The following is a 21,418-nucleotide window of genomic DNA, read 5'->3' as shown; positions in this document are numbered from 1 at the left end:
AGATCTTCTGAAAGTATGAATATAACTAGAAAACCAGACATTGCTTATTTATATAGATAACTGAACACAATGATGACAAAGTAAACATATTTTTCAAGTGCAAATGAAATATATACCAAAATTTGTCATGCACTGGACATTAAAAGAAACTTCAATAAATTTGAAGGGATTGAAATCACTTGAAGTGTATTATCTAGCTACAGTGAAAATAAACTAGAAATCAATGACAAAAATAACATGAGATTATCCTGAAACATTTGGAAGGATTTTAGGGACCCTTGGGGCTACCAGGACTACACTTTGAAAAATTCTGGATTTAAGGAATTAATTTTATTACTCTAAAGCTTATCACATTGAAATCTTTTGATCCAGATGGCTTCACCAATGAATCAAACACTTAAGGAAAAAATAGCATCGCTCTTGCAAAAACTCTTTCACAGAATAAAAATAGAGAATATTTCCTAACTTGTTTTATGAAGCCAGCAGAATTTTTGCTACCAAAACATTACGACAGAGGTCGGAAAACTTTTTCTGTGAAGGGCCAAATAGTTAAATATTTAAGTTTTTCAGCACAGATGGTTTATGTCCTTACTTTCAACTCTGCCATTGTAGCATCTTAAAAGCAGCCATAGACAATACAGAAGTGAAATGACGAGGCTGTGCTCTGGAAACTCTTTATCCAAAGTTAGAAACATTTGAATGGCATGCCTTTCTCACACCACCGAGGCTCTGACTCTCTGACTTACCGTGCCAGGTCTCTCCCTTCTTTGGAACACGCTTTCCACCATGTGTTTACATCTCTGGCAGCTCCTTACTTTGGTCTGTCTTCTCTGCAGTACACCCTGTTTGCTCTGCTCAGAAACCATGCCAGCTTTTCCCTATTCCTCCATGGGTGACTTTCTCAGGCTTTGCTCAGACTTTGATACTCCATGGTGAAGGGCAGGCCATCCTATAATGCAATGCCTTCCTCACTTTGCCTTGAGTTGACACCAGTGGGGAGCCACGAGCCCTCGCATGGGGTTACCCTCCTTACTCACTCTCTGATTCAAGTGGATGTTTGCTCCTCCTGCTTGCTCTTGGGCTTTCTAAGCTAGGGCCCCTTTCTATAGATGCTTTTCTCCCTAAGGTTGCGTTCCTATACCCAGATCGTGGCCACAGCAGTTTCCCCACAATTCGCTAAGTTGGATGGCTCTCTCATGCCACCCCAACTAATGCCTTCAAGGTTGTATTGCTCATGAATGGATGGGAAATGAAAGGAAAGAAAAGGCAAAGGAAAGTAATAGGAAGAGAAGGAAAGAGAAGAGAAGCAGTGAAAGAGTCAATATATTAAAAATGACTGAAGTATATTTTTCTTAGTACAAAATTGAGATACTTTATAGAACAAGATTCACCTTAGGATGGGTTCTTACAACATTCCTGTTGGCACACAACCGTGTTTCACATGTGTCTGTTGATTTATGCAAATTGTGAGGGTTTTCAAAAGTACCAAAATATTTGCATGTATTTCTTTTTCTGATATGGTGGTGAGAATTGAAGATTATCCTTATAAAATCAGTACTTTGGTTCACTTCATACTGATAAACTGCCATGAATGGAGGAAGTGGTGCTATACTGAGGTGTCAACATGTAGAAGTACATCAAGGCATATTGTAGTTGGTAAGACAATAGAGAATCCCTGCATTAGAAAGGTAGTTCTAATTTTTTCCTAGTCAAAATACCAGAGGCTTTTAAAATCAAGTAAAATAAAAATGAAATTTGCACATTTAGAATAAATGGATTTTAATAAAGAAATGATGTCGTAGTCCATTTTCTGTTGCTAAGAGCACAAGATCACCAACTGAGGAAAGAAAAGAGATTTATTTTACTCACAGTTCTAGTCCAGGATCAAGGAGGCACACCTGCTGATGATTTTCTTGCTTGCAGTTATGAAGTGGCACAAGGCATCATGAGGTGAGAGACAGAGAATGGGAGAAATATCCAACCAACCTATCTTTTAGGATAGACTCACTTTCAAGATAGCCCACTTATCCCTTAATAGCATGAATGGATTAATTCATTCTTGAGAGCAGGGCCCTAATCACCTTAAAATCACCCAACTGGTCTCAGCTCTTAATATCTCATAATGGGGATTACATTTCAACATGAGTTTTGGAGGGGACAAATGATATTCAAACCACAGCAAGTGCGCAGATTGTAGTTTTTGAACTTTCAACCAATGCTCACTTCCCACTGAATTTTACATGAATAAAAAGCAAATTCACTTCCAAAGGGAAATGTCACAAAATACTATGTATGTTTTAAACATTCTACACATAGAAAGAGTGGTTCAGAGAAACACTATGAAAGAGGAACAAGAGCCACATATTCATTTTTAAGGATGAATGAATAGATGGCCATTATACAGAATGTCAGTTTATGGGGATATGTGGTAAATTTTAATTGTTATCTATTTTGTATTTCAAATAAAATGCCATTCTAGATTATGGTGTAAAAGTAAGAATTTATTTCAAATGCATCAACTAGCTCAATATACACTATTTTGTAGCATATTAAAGTTTATTGAGAGAACCTGTCATACATGTTTAAAATGTGAGTCATTATTGGCTTTAAAATTAGATAACTATGCTTAGTTTCAAGGAGATCACCCTAAATTATTTTTAAAGTGAACTTTTTATTGAGGTATAGCACACCTAAGAAAGTGTTCAAAAAGCACATAGATATAACTTAAATACGTTTTCTCTATTTTTAATAGCTTTGTTGAGACATAATTGACATGCAATAAACTTTAAATGTTTGAAGTGTATAATTTGATGTTTTCACATACTTATGTTCCATTAAACCACCATCACAATGAAGACAATGAACAAATCCATCACTCCCAAGTTTTCTTTTGCCCCTTTGTAACTGTACCCTCCCCTACCTACTATTTCCATCCTCAAGAAAACCACTGATCTACCTCATTTAATCATGTTCTAATTTTTTAAAAGACAGAAAGCTAGCCAGCCCATGACAGAAAAAAAAATCTCCTATCTGATGGTTCACTCCCCAAATGCCCACAACAGTGAGGGCTGGGCCAAGCTGAAGCCAGGAGCCTGGAATGAAATCTGGATCTCCCATTTGAGTGTCAGTGTGCCATCACATGCTGTCTCTTAGGGTGCTCATTAGCAGGAAACTGAAATCGAAAGTGGAACCAGGACTAGAACATAGGCACTTTGAACATAGGCACTGTCAGATATGCTTTGTGTTCTCACCAATTTTTCCTACTGATCTGTGTCAAGCTACTTTGAACTACAAAGAAACATGCTAAATTTCACTTTTAAAAGTCTATTTTTATAGCTGGCGCCATGGCTCACTAGGCTAATCCTCTGCCTGCAGCACTGGCACCCAGGGTTCTAGTCCCAGCTGGGGCGCCGGATTCTGTCCCGGTTGCTCCTCTTCCAGTCCAGCTCTCTGCTGTGGCCAGGGAGGCAGTGGAGGAGGACCCAAGTTCTTGGGTCCTGCACCTGCATGGGAGACCAGGAGAAGCACCTGGCTCCTGACTTCGGATCAGTGCAGCATCGGCTGTGGCGGCCATTTGCAGGGTGAACTAAGGGAAGGAAGACCTTTCTCTCTGTCTCTCTCTCTCACTGTCTGTAACTCTACCTGTCAAATAAATAAAAAAGATTAAAAAACACTTTAATTCTAATAATTTGTGAAATATTTTGAGGATTTGTATAGACAATAGGATTACTGTTTTTTCGTTTTGTCATTCAATTCTTTCTCTTTTTTTCTCTTTTTAATGACTTATTTATTTAAAAGTCAGAGTTACAGAGAAAGACTCTCAGAGAGGCAGAGAGAGGTCTTCCATCTGCTGGTTCACTCCCCAAATGGCTGCAATGGCCAGAGCTGTGCTGAACTGAAGCCTGGAGCAAGAGCTTCTTCTGGGTCTCCCACATGGGTACAGGGGCCCAAACACTTGGGCCATCCTCCACTGCTTTCCCAGGTGCGTTAGCAGAGAGCTGAATTTGAAGTGGAGCAGCTGAGACTCAACACGCTGTCCATATGGGATGCTGGTGACAAAGGTGGCAGCTTTACCTAGTACACCTCAGCACTGGCTGCTGAGTCTTTTTCTTGATTGTGAGAGGAATGCTCTTAGAATGTCATGATTATCATGGAGGCTCTAAGTTTTTAGAAGATGTTCTTGATCAATTTTTTTTTTTAAAGTACTTTTGACACATGAGTTGCCAAGATTTTTCCTTTTATCACAAATGATTATTCATTTTATTAAATGATTTTTTGCAGGACTAAAAGATTTTAAAAACCTCTTTAAGCACTAAACTATATTAATAGATGTTGAATTGTCCTTGTACTCCTGGGAGAAATATAATTGGCTCGAACTGAAGTATTTACTAACACATTGATGTGCTTAATTTACTTATATATTGTTCAAAATTGTTATCCCTCTGTGTTTATAAGTTTATTTAGCTTGAAACCTTTCTTTCATGTCCTATTCTTTTCTGGTTTTGGTGTCATGGTTACGCTATTTTCATAAAGGGACATAAGGATTATTCCACTTTTTTTTCCCCTTTCTGACAGTTTTGTTTAAGTATGGAAATGTCTGTTCTTTGAATGTTTGTCGGAATTTATCTGTAACACCATTTGGCCATTCATATTTGCATTCTGATTTACTTAGCTTTGGTAATTTAATATTTTTCTTGGATTTTCCCAATTTTATCAAAGTTTCAAATATATCTCTATAAAGTTTTTCATAATATTGTATCCTATCTTAATTCTCTGTTTTTATGAATATGTAGTTATGCTTCTTTTTTCATTCGCAATGGCAGTTTTTGTATCCTCCCTCATTTCTCCCTCTCCTTTTTTTTTTTTTTTTTTTTTTGGACAGGCAGAGTTAGACAGTGAGAGAGAGAGAGACACACAGAGAGAAAGGTCTTCCTTTTTCCATTGGTTCATCTCCCAAATGGCTGCTATGGCCCACTGCGTCAATCCGAAGCCAGGAGCCAGGCTCTTCCTCCTGGTCTCCCATGCTGGTGCAGGGCCCAAGGACCTGGGCCATCCTTCACTGCCTTCCTGGGCCACAGCAGAGAGCCAGACTGGAAGAGGAGCAACCGGTACAGAATCCAGCGTCCCAACAGGTACTAGAACCCTGGGTGCCGGCACTGCAGGCAGAGGATTAGCCAAGTGAGCCACGGTGCCGGTCTCTCCCTCTTCTTTAAAGAATTTAATATTATTAAGGTTTTCAGGGAAGTAACTTTTGTCTTGATTGATTTTCATCATTGTACCTCAGTTTTTTATTTCATTAACCTCTCTTCAATATATTTTTCTTATCATTGCTTTTATTGTGCTGCTGTCTTTGTTTTCATCCCTGACTATTTATTTCAATAATAAGATTCTTGACTATGATTTTATCAATACTTTGTAGACATCATTTTAGAATCTTGTGGCTTCTTAGCTGCTGTTCAGAAATCAATTGTCAGGCTAACTATTTTTTAATTTAGACAATGTGATTTGATTTATGCTCCATCTTCTCATGTGGACCTCCGTGATAGTGCTTTAATGTGTCATTACACCATTAGCTAAATTTTGGATGATTTCTATAGCTCTATTTTTCAATTTAAAATTTAAAATTTCAATTTTTCAATTTACATCAGCTTTATTAAATCTGCTGATTATATCATTTGTTTAGCTTTTGATTTCACTGATTGTACTTCATTTATATCTATTCTACTTGATTGTTTTTCCAATTTTGGTTATTATTTTTTGTTCCTCCATTCATTTCCTTAAGTACTTTATATAAGCTTATTTTATGTTCTGAATGTGAAAACTTCAAAATTTTTAATTATTATACATTCTTTAGTTTTTTTATTCGTGTTAAATGCCACTTACTTGGCTTATTTCCTTTTATTTGCTTAAAAATTTACTCCTATTGTGGCTTCAAGTTGTTTGTAATTTGATCTGGGGATTCCTTGAAACCTTTATTAAAATAATTTTTTCCAGAAAGTGTGTTTATTTTATTTTGCAATACTCCCGGGATACTTCATTTTTAAAAAAGATTGTATTTATTTATTTGAGAGGTAGAGTTACAGATAGAGAAAGAGAGAGACAGAGAGAAAACTCTTCCATCCTCTGGTTCACTCCCCAAAAGGCTGAAAGGGCCAGAGCTGAGCCAATCTGAAGTCTGGAGCCAGGAGCTCCTTCCAGCTCTTCCATGAGGGTGCAGGGGCCCAAGCACTTGGGCCACCTTCTACTGCTTTCCCAGGCTGTAAGCAGAGAACTGGATGGGAAGAGGAGCAGCCGGGACTAGAACTGGCGCCCATATGGGATGTCGGCACTGCAAGTGCAAACTTAGGCCACTACACCACATCAGTGGCCCAACTCTTCCAGGCCAGCTCTCTGCTGTGGCCAGGGAGTGCAGTGGAGGATGGCCCAAGTACCTGGACCCTGCACCCCATGGTAGACCAGGATAAGTACCTGGCTCCTGCCATCTGATCAGCGCAGTGCGTCGGCTGCAGCGCGCCGGCCGCGGCGGCCATTGGAGGGTGAACCAACGGCAAAGGAAGACCTTTCTCTCTGTCTTTCTCTCACTGTCCACTCTGCCTGTCAAAAAAAAAAAAAAAAAAACTGAAATTTTCCTTGAAGACTTCAGCCTATGGATATTGTAAATTAACTCCCCAAAGACATTCACAACAAAATTCATAATGAGGAAATTTTAGGGGTTACATGTACATAGCTTACTGGAGGAAATGGCTTTAGGAGACTTCAATTTTATGGAGGAATCTCTGATCAGACCTTACATCCTGTGTGGGTCCCAGGCTTTGGGACCTACTCCCCATTTGTTTAATCTGATACATTATAAGCTCCAGACTACAAGGGATGATTTGGTACTGAACAGAAAGACTGGTTCCTTTTCTCTCTTATTTTGAATACTGTGACCACTTTGTTTCTAGGTTTTAGACAATTTTGCTTCTTTACTTTCAAGTCATTTATTCAGTCAGAAAAACAGTAAAATAATATTTTCCTTTGTTTCATAGCACACTCAAAATTATTGGGAAGATATTTCAACTTATCTGTATTTTGTCACAGTGATATGCCATGTTGATGAGTTCTCATTCAATTACAAATGATAGAAAATCAACTCAAACTGCTTTAAAAGTGGAAGACAAAAGTCTGTGTATAGTTGACAGTATTGAACTATAACTGGAGTCCTATGTGCCCTTCACCAAGCCTCCCTCCATGGTAACATCTTACAAAATTGTTATAATATCAAAGCCAGGAAACTGACATTGGTACATGTCACTGAGTAAATCCTAGAATTGCATTTTATAGACTCAGAATCAACTTTAAACAAATTGTCTTATGTAATGTGCCAAAAATTGGGTTCACAAGAAAAATGCAGATTTAAATAGTTGCAAAATATTCTTTAGGTAATTTAAATTTGAAGTATAATGAAGGTGTTATCTATCATTTTTTAATACATTGACATTTCATGTTTTCATTATCTCTCCTTCTCACATACTTTGACATTGTTCTCCAGGGTTTCCTGTTCCCTGCCCTCTCCTCTCCTCTTTCCTGAGTGCTATCCTGCATGCCTTTAAAAATACCTATGTGCTCATGACTCCCAAATCCATACCTCTAGCCCAATTTCATCCTGAGTCCTTGCCTTGCACTTCTGTCTATTTTAGATGTCCCTGAGGTAGTTCCAATCAAAATGTCACCAGCATATTATAATTTATGCTTCCACTCCCTGACCTCTTTAAAAGTCTGTTACAATATTCATTTTAAAACCTTCTAGCCAGGTACCCGAAAAAGGAATTTTGGCTTAATCTTTACTTCTGCATTTCTCTTCATCACCACATCCAAGGTCCCAAGGTGGCTTCTGAATCATTCCAAATTTATCCATGTTTCTTTCTTTTTTTTTTTAAAGATTCACTTATTTTATTTGAAAGACAGAGGCAGAGAGAGAGAGAGGTCTTCCATCTGCTGATTCACTCCCCAGTCAGCTGCAATGGCCTGAGCTGAACTGATCTGAAGCCAGGAGCCAGGAGCTTCCCCAGGTGCAGGGGCCCAGTGATCTGGGACATCTACTACTCTCCCAGGTCATAGCATAGAGCTGGATGGGAAGTGGAGCAACTGGGACTTGAACCAGAGCCTATATGGGATGCAGGCACTACCCGTGAAGGCTTTACCCGCTATGCCACAGCGCCTGCCCCAAATCCATGTTTCTTAACACCCATTCCATGTCCATCATCATGGTCTTATTTAACCCCCTGTTATTTTACTTTTTCTATTAAACAAGTTCATAAAGGATTTGCTGACTTTTGTCTGTTTAATAATGTCTCAAAACAATTCCCTATACTGGGAAGAGTTATTTTTCTTTTTTGAAAGTAAGAATTTGAATGACAGGAAGACAGAGACTGAGAAAGAGAGAGTTCTTGCATCTGGTCTTTGACTCCTCTGATGTCTGCAATAGTCAGGCCTGGGTCAGGCTGAAACCAGGAGCTGGGAACTCAATCTGAGGGTCCCAAGTGGGTGAGAGGGACTCAACTACTTGAGCCATCATCTGCTTTTCCCAGGGTGCACATTATCAAGAAGCTGGAATGGGGAGTGGAGCTGGGAGTCATACGCATGCACTTCAATGTGGGATGCATGCATCCCAAGCGGAATCTTAATCATTGTGCCAAACACTTGCCCCAGAGTTATTTTTCATCATTGTTCTGCACAATAACTTCTCATGGTAGTAACTCCCAATCGCCTCAGTATCAAGTCCAAACTCTTTATTGTGATATATGTAGCCCTTCATAATTTCAACCCAGTTAACTTCTCTGTGATGGTGTTTCTACCTCAAAAGCATCTCTGTTTTCCCCACTTGTGCCAGCTAAATTCCCTACGGACTGAACTTCCTTGAATACACTATCCCCGTTTATATTGTTATGCCTTTGCACTTGCATAGAAGGCTTTTTTCTCCCTGGCTATCCTAGAAAAATCCTACTTGGCTCAAAACTCAGCTAATTACCACTTCTTCCATGATGCCTTCCAAGACTTGCCTACAAAATTATTTCCTCCCTTCATATTTCTCCCACAGAGTTTTCCCATGCCTCTCAAAGTAGTTACTTACAGCATTTGTTTATTGATTGTCTCCTTGTTCTTTCTCTCTCCATTTTTAAAGACTTATTTTAATCATTTAAAAACAGACTTACAGACAGAGAGAAGGAAAAAGAGAGAGAGGGGGAGAGAGATATTTTCCAACTGCGGGTTCACTCCCCATATGGCCACAATGGCTAATGATGGGCCAGGGCAAAACCAGGAGCCATGGAACTTCTTCTAGGTCTCCCACAAGGGTGCAGGGACCCAAGGACTTCGCATATCTTCTGCTGCTTTTCCCAGGCCATTAACAGGGAGCTGTATCAGAACTGGATCACCCAGGACTTGAACTGGGGCCCTTATGGGATGCTGGCACTGCCTAACCCACTGGCCCCTGTTTACTTGTTCTATCGTGTATCCTTTCTGAAGCCGAGAACTTACACAGCTTTGTATCCACAGCACTTCAGTCTCATAAATATTTATCAAATGAATACATTTTAGTAATGGCATTGCGATTCACCAGGTTAAGCCACCACTTACAAAGTCAGCATTCCATTGGAGTGCCAGTTCAAGTCCTGGCTGCTCTGTTTCCTATCCAGCTTCCTGCTAACATGCCTGGGAAAGCAGCAGAAGAAGGCTCAAATGCTTGGGCCCCTACTAGCCACATGGGAGACCCAGATAGAGCTCTAGGCTCTGGGCTTCGGCCTTATCCAATTGGGCCACGGTGGCCATTTGAAGCATGAACTAGAGGATAAAAGTTGTCTCTTTTTCTGTGTCTCCCTCTCTCTCTGTAAGTTGGTCTTTCAAATAAATAACTACATTTTAATTGAAATCCAGGAACTCAGTGGAAAATGATTAACCTTCTATTCACATTTAGCAATATGCACAGGTATGAGTATTTTATATTGTATTATCAATACAAATTGTATTATCATATCAATGAAATGTACTTGTTTTTCCGGTTTATTCACATCCTGAACCAGCCACATGACAATATTTAGTTTAGTAATAAAACGAAACAAATTTTAAAGAAACAGTCTAGCATGTTTTGTTTTCGTTTTAAATTATTTATCTATTTGAGAGTCAGAGTTTCAGAGAGGGAAAGACAGAGAGAGATCTTCCATATTGCAACTTCACTCCCCTGATGGCTACAATGACCAGAGCTGGGTCAATCTGAAACCAGGAGCTTCTTCTGGGTCTCCCACATGGATGCAGGGACCTAAGGACTTGGGCCAATTTCTGCTGCTTTTTCTACACCATTAGCAGGGAGCAGGATTGGAAGTAGGGCAGGCAGGACACAAACAGGTGCCCATATGGAATGCTGGTGTCTCAGGTGGTGGTCTTACCTGCTACACCACAATGCTGTACCCCAGAAAACAAAATTTTTATATAGGAACTATCAAGATCTATTTTTGTCAACTACTTCCTTTGAATTAGAGTACTTATCAAGATACCTTTTAACTTCAGTTGTAATGAGTTGGTATAATAATATCAATGTAGTTGTGGAGGTGTGTTGGCATTACTGATATGGTAATTATACAGTCTGTTAAAGATATACTAATTGAGTTCTGTCAAATATAGCTATTTACAGCTGATTGGTCAAAGTAGTATGAGTTATAACTTTAATTACTTGATACTGGTTTTCATTTTATTGCTTCCCTGAAGTATTTTTTCTTTTTTCTGGAAAAAATTAACTAGTGTATCTTTCATGTTTATTTAATTTTCAAGAAAAATTCTGAGCAACAGTTTTATGTGTTGATTGTTCACATGATAGAATTAAGAGTGAATGTCAGGAAGGGAGATGTTAACTGCATATGAGTTTACTGTTAGAAAATACGACATAGTGCTATTGAACAAGTTAACCATTATGAGAACAGTTATGAACTAGTATGAAAATTGTGTTTAAGTTGTTTGAATTATCAGCTCACCAAGGAAATAGAACACACCAATTTTTTTTTAACCAAAGCTTTCTTTCTCAACTACTCTGAATCACAGAGCTCTTCTTTTTATTGCTTGTCACTGAGATTATATATGTACAAACATATCAACCATGACAAAGATTTCTGAGCTCTGAGTTTAGTTTACATAAATGCACATTTATGTAACACATTCAAATAGTGCTTTCTGCTCTGTCCATGAGAGTTTTCAAATATAGCCTCTGCTAAGCTTTAGACTAATCTACCATAATCATAAAATTAAATTGATCGGGATGTAAAAGCACAGCTCTGTAAACACAGAAATAAATACTTAACTTTTCTGGTTCTAGTAGTGGCTTAAATAATGTCCTTTTACATACTGCTGACCAAGTAGCACAGCAGAACGACCCATATCTTACCAAGAAATGAGCAATAAGTGAAATACTACTGAAGGAAAAATTACCAAGAAGGCTTGATAAAGCAACAATTCTGTTACCAAAGCACCCTACTAAGCACTTGGACAAAAACAGTGAATAATAAATGTCCTTCTCATGATTTAAAAAGAGCATAAAGATAAGGAGAGAACCGAACTTTTAGACAAAAGAACTGAAATGATGATTCAGGAGTGGTTAATGTAAGCTTGCTTTGTGGACAGCTCAATTGCAATGCCAAACTGAATACTGGTACAAAGGTATAGTGGTATTAGCTCTATGGAGCACTTTTACCTTTGTTCTCAGCTTTTGACATTGACTACCTATCTACTTTTGGCTGCAATCCAGGTTATTGATTTTAACCTACAAAAGCTCTTTTTGCTATGGGAGTTGGTTATCTCAGAGATTGGCATTTTCCTATACATCATGGGTTGTTTCTTTAGCCAACAATAATATTCAATTTTAAATTGTTAGTGTGAGCTGGATTAGGTGTGGACATACCTACTTTAGAATAAGATATGCTCCTTTTCATGCAGAGACCAATGTAAAGTCCATATACTTAATGAGGCCTTGATTTAAGGGATTTGCAAATGAAGCTCTCTTGTTTTATACTAACAGAGTGAATGATTACTTGAAAAGTCTATAAAGAAACCATAGAATGCACTGAGATAGATTATAAAAAATATAAAAAAAACTCTTATCTTTTCATTATAATGATGATTTAGCAAATTCCTTCTCTATCGTTATCTTCTCAAGAAGAAAAAAGAGCAAGAAAAACTGCACCCAGCTTATTATCATTAAACAAAACATTAGGTTTTCAACAGTTCCAATAATTTCTTAAGGTCATTCTTCTAAATGGATGTAAACTTGTTAGGATTTTACAGCTTAAATGACTTTGCCATCATCTTTTTAGCTGAGCATTTAGTTTTGCTCCAGGCAAATCAATGAAAAATCATCAACTGAAATATAAAATTTTGTTTATATACACTCACAAGAGACTAGTTTGAAACACACTTGATTTGGCAGACTATAAAATCAAATGGTTGTCATAAGGGTGATGCTCTTTTGTTCCTTCAAATGTGTGCTCTGCTTATTATATTTGAATACAGACTAATTTTTTTCAAAACCAGTAATTTAGGAATGATTTTTTAAAGATTCAAATAAAAGGATCTCTTTAAAATCTGAAACTTACTTTAAAAATCAAGTTCTAATTATGAATGTAGGACTACTGCAGTTTTAAGCTTTACATATCTTTGCAATATCAAGGAAAAACTGTTTACCTAAATTTAGACTTAAGTGGAAAACAAAACAATTCAATTTATTTTTATACTAGCACTATCAAATATAGCATATTACCACTCAAATTCACAGTGAGACTCAGTTGTGAAAGGAATGCTGAGAAGGAACATTTAAAAATGAGCAATAACAGAGGACATGATTCAATGGAAAAACTAGAGAAAAGAGTATAACCAAATAAAGCTGATGACTGTCCCCTTTTACAGAGATGTAACTTCTTTCTTTCAATCATTTTTGTTTATCTCTCATCTACATAGCTCCCTTCCCAGAATTTCACTTCAGTAAATCTAAAGTAATGACAATAATAACTACATTTTTGAAAAAGATTTATTTCATTTATTTGAAAGGTGGAGTTAGAGAGAGAGGTAGAGATAGAGAAAGGTCCTCCATCTGCTGGTTCACACCCCAAATGGCCACAATGGCTGTAGCTAAACCAGTCTGAAGCCGGGAGCCTGGAGCTTCTCTGAGGACTCCCATGCAGGTGCAGGGGCTTTCCCAGGCACATTCGGAGGGAGAGAGCTGGATCAGGAGTGGAGCAGCTGGGTCATGAACCAGCGCCCATATGGGATGCCAGAGCTGCAAGCCAGGGCTTTACCCCCCTGCGCCCCAGCACTGGCCCCAATAATAAGTACATTTAAATGTATAAACATTATATACCAGACACTATTATAACCATTTCTAAGTATTGACTTATTTGATATGTATAACAATCTTATGAAATAGATGCTATTATTATCCTAATTTCAAAGATATGGAAACTGAGGTACAGAAAGGTAAAGTTGCATGACTAAGGGGCAGAGTTGGGATTTAAACCTATATAAGGATATGAACAAAGGCAGAATGGCTTCAGAGCAAGTAAAGATAATCATTATATATTGCATCTCTGAACTCCTTATAGTCTATGTGCCTTTGGCTTTTATGGTATATACTTCAAGCAATGAACAAATACATGCAAAAATAGTTATGTTGTCTACAATCTCACATTTGGTGAGGTTGTGTAATATGCACACATGGAACTTTCTGGTTTCCCTTGTTTTGTATTAAAAACTTTAATCTAGCTGTTTTCTTCAGGAGGGATGGAGAATGGAGAAAAGAGGCAAAAAGGCAGTACTAATACTCATTAACTCAAATATTAACTCAAATACCAGGTGCTGAATAGTATGAGCTTGTAATTTGAAGATAATATTAATCTAATTGGAGATTTGGGCATGCCAACAAATTATTGCAGTGACATGTGATAAATGTTATAGGTATAAAAGGCAGTATAAAGACATAAGAAAGAGGGATTGAACATGAGTATTGTACAGTAGAGAAGAGAAACAGAAGATTGAAGCAGATATTATAGAACAGGTTCTCATACTTGTCCCTTTCTAGAGATTCTGCCAGAGGTTGAGGTCCCAGGTATAATTGTACTTTCCAAGAAAACCTAGTCTGTAATACATGTATTTCTTTATTTTCATACAATTTAGCACTCACTTGTGAATGACCATTGTCTTGTACGACCATTCAGGCTCAAGTGACCAAAGCTCCCAAATCATTATTTCATTACATTTCATTTTCTGCATTGTGTTTATCATTATCTAGAATTACCTTGTTTGTATGTTTATTTCCTATTGTTTACCACTAGAACATGAGGGCTAAATCTGAATGTCCCAGGAAACAATCAGTCAGGACCAGCATCAGAGCAGTCACATAGAGTGAGTATGAGAGGAATCCAAAGGTTCCTGGAAAGGAAACAAAAACATAGGAAGAGAAAAAACACATGGTGTAACTTTCCAGGAGCACTGAGGGAGGGGGATGCATTTACAGTATAATCTTCAGCTGCTGTGCTGTCTGCTGAAAGGACCTGATTGAGTGCTCTGCATACTTTGTATAAAATAGGTTACTCCTGATTGGTTCATGTAGCATGTCTCATTAGCATACACTTTCACTTCCCTGATTGGTTTTTATCCATGCCTTCCGATTGGCTGTTATTCTGACCTCCTGATTGGTTGTTATTCTGCTCTTCCCCTGATCTGTACTCACTGCTCAGAAAGGGGTCAATCAGGGAGAGCCACTTAGTGTATAAAAGGGCCAGCACTTGCAAGCTTCTTTGGTGACTCCTCCCTTAAAAGCCCCCTCTTGACTGCCACTTCAGGAAGTTTTTTACTTTCAATAAAGCTTGTGTTGTTCACTGTCCCTGTCCCTTTGGAAATTATTCTTTAATGTGAGGCAAGAACCAAGATTACTCTCAATGTCCCACAACAAGTAGAGTTAGACTTATTGAATACACTGTAAGGGAGCAGTAGGCAGGAAAGCACGAGTGCATGCCACAGAGGGACTACAATTTGAGAGGCTTATATATGACAGGCAAGCTTCTCATTTCTCCACTAACTATAGGCCTCTTCCCTGTAGCATGCTTATAAGCACTGCTTTAAATTCCTCTGTGATAATAGCAGCATCTTGGTCATCTCAATGTTAGCCTTTATTGCTTATCTTGAAATACAGAATTTGGGGATTCCCCTCCTTTTCTCCCCTTTATGGTATCTCCTCCCCTCACTTTCCATCTGCCATGCTAGTTCCAAACTCTATATTCTAGTTCTTCAAGCTGGTAATACAATAACTTTCTTATCTGAATTTCAGACACTATTATGGCACCAATTGGACACTACTCTTAAGCTAAAAGACATGAAAATAGGGGAAAGTTACCTGATGAAATTTTGTTCTTCTAAGTTTCAACTCTCTTATTAAAATGTAATTCAAAGAGCTATGTTTTCCAAAAAATTTTTCTATGAACAAATACATCAACAAAGAGGTACTTATGTTTCTATGCATTAAAATCTGTTCTGTAATAACATCACACAAATGTCAGTTTTTACATAATGGTTTTGTTTTCTTTACTTATGCAAAATTGTAGAGTAGAAGTAGCAAACTTGTCAAAATTCCTGAAAAAGAGGCTTTAGTGAACTTACTTTCCAGTGTACCATAGTCTAGCCGAAACAAAGAAAATCTGGGTTGCCCAAAGCCAAGATCAATGAATGCCTCTAACAGAAACATAACAATACCCCAAAAACCAAGAAAATTAAAAAAAAAAAAACAGAGTGGATATAAACTGGATTACATTCTCATAATTTCTTTGTTTTAATTTAAGACTGAAAAGATAAAGTTACTATTTCTGTGAGGTGACATCCATTTAGGAGAGCATTTGAAGTACATTATTTCTGGTTGATTCTTGTCTAGATCTTACAAAATTTTGAGGCAGCTCCTAATAGTTGAGGAAAGTGACATGTAGAAAAATGCCTGTACCTAAACATAATCTCCTTATTATACTCTAACACATATAAAGAAAAGTTATGCAGTAGATTATTGGGGAAGTCCAATTGTTAGCCAACCAATTATTTGAGATATAGAGCTTAGATGGAATGGTATAAAGATATATCTTCTCTTCAACATCCAATCAACTTGCATGGGCAACCAGTAATGGCCTCTGTAGCATGGGAGGTAGTTTTAGGAAAACTTTAGTCTCTTGACTTCTTAATAAGGTCTCTAATCTTGACTATACATTTTATTCTGTTCCTGCATTCTCAATAATGGACTAGGCTAGAGTTCTATATAATAAGCTCTGTTATGGAGGCAAACAAATAGCCCAGGGTTTAAGATTCTAGTTATGACAATTAAGAGCACTTGGATTCAATACCTGGCTCTACCTGCTGACTCCAACTTCCTGCTAATGCAGACCCTTGGAAGCAACAGAGATCTCTCAAGTGATTCAGATTCTTGCCACGCGTGTGGGAGACCTAGATTGTATTCCTGGATCCTGACTCCTATAGGCATCTGTGGAGAGAACAAGAGGAGGGGAGTGTTCTCTCTCTCTCTCTCTCTTGCTGTCATTTCATCCATCATTCAGATAAATAAATAAGAGTTTAAAATGTTTGGTTATCTGCGGAAGAGTAAGAGTTTTGTTCATAAAAGGATAGTGGTGTAATTGGTCTGGTAAAATGTCTCTCAAGAGGACATTATTGCTATGGTGTTTACATTGCAAAAGTTTTAATATACCTGGCCCGAGGGCATTAAATGCCAGTAGTAGTTTCCGATGATTGCAGAAAAATACCCCCAAATATTTCCAAACATCACTAGAGGCTAACAGCTCCCTAGAGTAAGAACCACTAGTAACATACTGATGTTTCAACAGTAGGTCTTGAGAATCATTAGTGTAATATGTGATGAGGTTATCATTACTTTTGCTCTCAGTAAATTGTTCCAGGATTCCCTAGGACCATCTTTTCTTTCAATCACTTCTCTAGATTCAGTGGGCCTAGTCTTTCACATGCTTAATTGGTTAAGCATTGGGTCACTTGCCTCTCTCTTCAAAACTGTTGTAACCAAATTTATAACCCCATAGAGAAATGCTTCTTCCTAGTGTCAGACTAGAAGAGCAGCTTCTTTTGTCAACATGAAGGGAAGAAGTTCAGCTACTCTGCTGTCAAGAAGGAAAACATCCAATGGGCTGTTGTCTTTGGTCAAAAGTACAGCAAAACTGATGTGTCAGTCTCTGAGCAGTCTTCACGACGCTAATGCTACTGCTTCTGGGTGGGCATTGATATTGGCTAAATCGTATGATTTGATGCTGTAAAGCATTATATTGCCAATTTCAATTCACTTAAAAATATGAAATTAAGCAAGCAAATGTTTGTCAAACTGGATGATGACTTAAATAGCTTAAGAAAAAAAGATTAATTCCTAGTGTCTGGTGATAGATCCATAAACAAATAATACATTAATTTTAATAGTGAAAGCTAATGAATATAATACTGGCAATTATTTTGAATCACTGCCTAAAATAAAATTAGCAGTGTATCAAACAGAAGATATATGAAACAGGCCCAAAAATTAGTATAAGAATGAAGACTATATTTTCCAGCATGCTGAACAAACATACTCTATCATAGCATCCATTGTTCTAAAATACTGCTAAATTATTCCAATTTAGAAGTTACAACAGATACAAGAGAAAGAATTCAGTTAGAAAAAGATTACAGCAGCTGCATTAGTTTCCTACTGCTGCTGTAACAAGTTGTCACTAACTTAGTGGCTTAAAACAGAAGGAATTTATTTTCTTACAATTCTATAGGTTAGTAGTCCAACCCAGGTCTCACCTGGGTCAAAATCCAAGTATTGGCAGCGCTGTTTCCCTTTCTGGAGGCTCTAGAAGACAATTCATTTCCTTGCCTTTTCCAGCTTCTAGAAGCTTCCTAACATTCCTTGGCTCATAGACCCTTTACTCCATCTTCAAAGCCAGAAGCATTGCATCTCTCTGTACCTTTCTTCTTTAGTCATATTTTCTTCTGGCCTGATCTTCTTTTCCACTTTAAACTCTCCTGATTACTTCCGGCTCATTCAAACCTCTCTGTCTTAAGGTCAAGTGATCTACTACCTTGATTCCACCTGCAGCCTTAATTTTCCTTTGCTGTATAATTTAAAACAGTCGCAGGCTGTTCTGGGACTTAGGTTGGGGTGAAAAGTATTATTTTACCTTCCTCATCAACTGAAGTGGAGGTTACGAACCTCAAATGGTGCTTTGAAGGAAAGGGAGATGGGATGATGATTGCCTGATTTGATCAATTTACATTGTATGTGTTAAAATATTGCACTGTGCTGCACAAAGATGTACAAGTACTACATGTTAATCAAAGGATATTTTAAAATAAAATAAAGGAAAATCATGGATGGATTTTATATTAGCATATCAGAGTGAGCACATTTTAATTAATTATGAGATGTTCTTTGCAAGCCAATAATGTTACTGTAGTATAAAGTTACTGGGTTTAATTTTTTTTCTCTTTATTTGAAAGCCAGAGTGGCACAGAGAGGAGGAGAGACAGAAAGAGATCCTTCATCTGCTGGTTCACACCCCAAATGGCTGGGAAGTCTGGGGCTGGGCCAGGCCAAAGCCAGGATCCAGGGACTCCATCTGGGTCTCCCATATCGGTGGCAAGGGCCCGAGTACTGGGCCATCTTCCATTACTTTGCCAGCTGCACTAGCAGGGAGCTAGATCAGAAAAAAAAGCAGCTGGGACTCAAAGTGATGCTTGAATATGGGATATTGGCACATCACAGAAAGTGGATTAACCTGTTGAGCCACAGTGCCAGCCCTTGATACTGGGTTATATTGAGCTAAAAAGCAAGGTGCCAGTCAGGTTCCTAGCAGCTCTAGGGAAGATTCTTTCCTTTGCCTTTTCCAGCTTCTGGAGACCATTAGCACTCCTTGGTTCATGATCTTTCCTTTGTCTTCAAATCCAGTAGCATAGCATCCTAAATCTCTATCTCACTCTGACCAGATAGGATCATCTCTCCATCACAAATATATAAATTAAACATATTAGCAAAGTTCCCTTTTTCTGGACATTCACAGGTTATTGGAACTGGATATGAATGGATTTGAGATGGGGTATTGTTCTCCCTACCACAGAAGATAAACAAAAGCCAATTTGATCTGAAGCCTCCCTTTAGTCTATCTATCATTTTGCTTTCAAAAGCTTAGATCTAATTAACTTTTTTTTACCTTATTGTTGTTACTATCTTGGCATTTTTCATTCTTGGGATTCTCGGAGCTTCTTGGATGTGTGGTTTGGTATCTATCATCAGTTCTAGAAAATTCCCAGTCATTACTTCTTGCAATATTTTTTCCATTCCATGCTTTCTCCCTTTTCCTATAGGATTCCAATTTCCTCGAAAGTTAGATTATTTGATAATGTCCCCTTGCTCACTGATCCTTGCTTCCATTTTTCTCTCTTTTTTCTTTGCACCTATCTTCACGTTGACTATTTTTCTCTGTCATTGTTGAGTCTATAGATGAGTTCATTGGTTATGTTATCTCTATAAAAGTGCTTTTCACTTCTAGTTTTTTCTTTTGATTCTTCTTTTCTACTTTCTCTCTGCTGAAATGATCTACCTAGTCTTAAATATTTTCTGCTAGAAAATTTAATATATTAATCATAGCTATTTTAAATACCTTGCCAGGTCCAACATTTGCGTCATGTGTATGTCTGATCATGATACTTTCTTGTCTCTTTGGAGTGTTTTTTTTTTCCTTGCATATCCTTAGGCTTTTTAAATGTTTGTGAATGCCAAGCATCTTTTGTAAGACAGAAGAAATTGAGGAGGCAAATGATTTTTATGCCTGGAAACGTACATGCCTTTCCTTTTAAGAAGCCTCTAATTCAGGGATTCTGGTTAAACTAATTAGGGGTTGGGCTGAGTTTGAGGTTTATCGTTGCTATGGTTACTCTCAGTGCACCATAGGATTTGAGTTCTTCCAGTGATACCTTGTGTTTAGGATGGGGGCTGATTTGCCAAAGGGATTTTATCACTATATCTTCTATTCTCAGCCTTTGGACTTTCCTTTGTGAAGTCCACCAGAAAGAGTGTCCCTTAATTATGTGTTGTTTCTCTCCTGCTTAGCTTTACTCTGCCAGCTAGAAGATAATCTTCAATTGTTTATATTCAACCTCACTTTTCGCCTGGCAACACATTCCTGGGTTTTGGGAGCATGATTTTCTCAGTGTTCCTGCCCCTCCTATGGCTATACTGTCGGCCCTCCATATCCATGGGTTGTACATCTGTAGATTCAACCAATTGTGAATCAAAAATACTTGCAAAATAATTGTTTCTTTCCTGAACATGTGCAGATTTGTTTCTAGTCATTATTCCATAAGCAATACATCATAAGAGCTGCTTACATAGCATTTACAATGAGATGGGATATTGTAAGTAATCCAGAGATGATTTTAAGTATACAGGCAGATGTGTGTAAATTACATGCCAAGACCGCAACATTTTATATGAGGGACTTGAGCACCTGTAGGTGGTGGTCAACAGGATCCTGGAACTAGTCATGTGGAGGTACCAAGGGATGACTTTCATTCCAAACCCAACACACATTTTGCACCCCTCTCTTGTGGTAGAGGGTTGTTTTATTCTTATTTCCTTCACTTAGCCAAGATGAATTTTCACCTATGCCCTAAAGGCAAATGTGTTTGTTGCACTTCCCCAGACCTCTTTCAAGCAGATTAAGGTTTTTGCTCCTTAAGGCTGATGGGTAGAAACATCCCCATGGACTTTGGTGCCTCAACTTTAGGGATTAGACTCTGCCTCTTCCATTTCTGTACCACAAGGGGTACTTTCTTAGGACTCTTAATTTTTTTTCCAGCAAATCTCCACCGGAAGAGTGGAGCAGAAATCTGCAAGATCGTGTGCACTCTTATATTTGAAACCCCCAGAATTTCTACTTGATAGGGCTCCACTTATTCTCCACCAATCACCTTAGCTGAACTCAATGATTTGAGGCTGCTTCTTGCACCAGTAAGTCGGTGCTCTATCTGTCACCCTGCAGGTGCCTGTCTCGCTTTTGAATTTAAGTCAGTTTGCTGCCCTGCAACTTTAGCACTCTGATGGGTTCCACAAGAGTTGTGAACTTGCTGTTTTTCTGGCTTTGCTTCCTTGTAAGTTTGGGAGTGAAGCTCTTTTTAGCAATCTCTACCCTTCTCCCCTGCCACCACCAGAAACTTAAAGTTCAAAATTGTCTCTCTGAAGAAAGAAAAATCTACAGTGAAAAGCACTGGGAATTTAATAGCCTTTTGCAGTAGCAGAGTCTATGGGGTAGTTTATTTTCCTAAATCATGTTCAGAGGCAAATGCATTCGAATCGCTTTGAGTGCTT

This window comes from Oryctolagus cuniculus, chromosome X (genome assembly GCF_051225735.1).
Source record: "Oryctolagus cuniculus isolate XC-2025 breed Fujian yellow rabbit chromosome X, ASM5122573v1, whole genome shotgun sequence".
Taxonomy (NCBI): Eukaryota; Metazoa; Chordata; class Mammalia; order Lagomorpha; family Leporidae; genus Oryctolagus; species Oryctolagus cuniculus.
Note: the sequence above shows the minus strand (reverse complement) of the source record.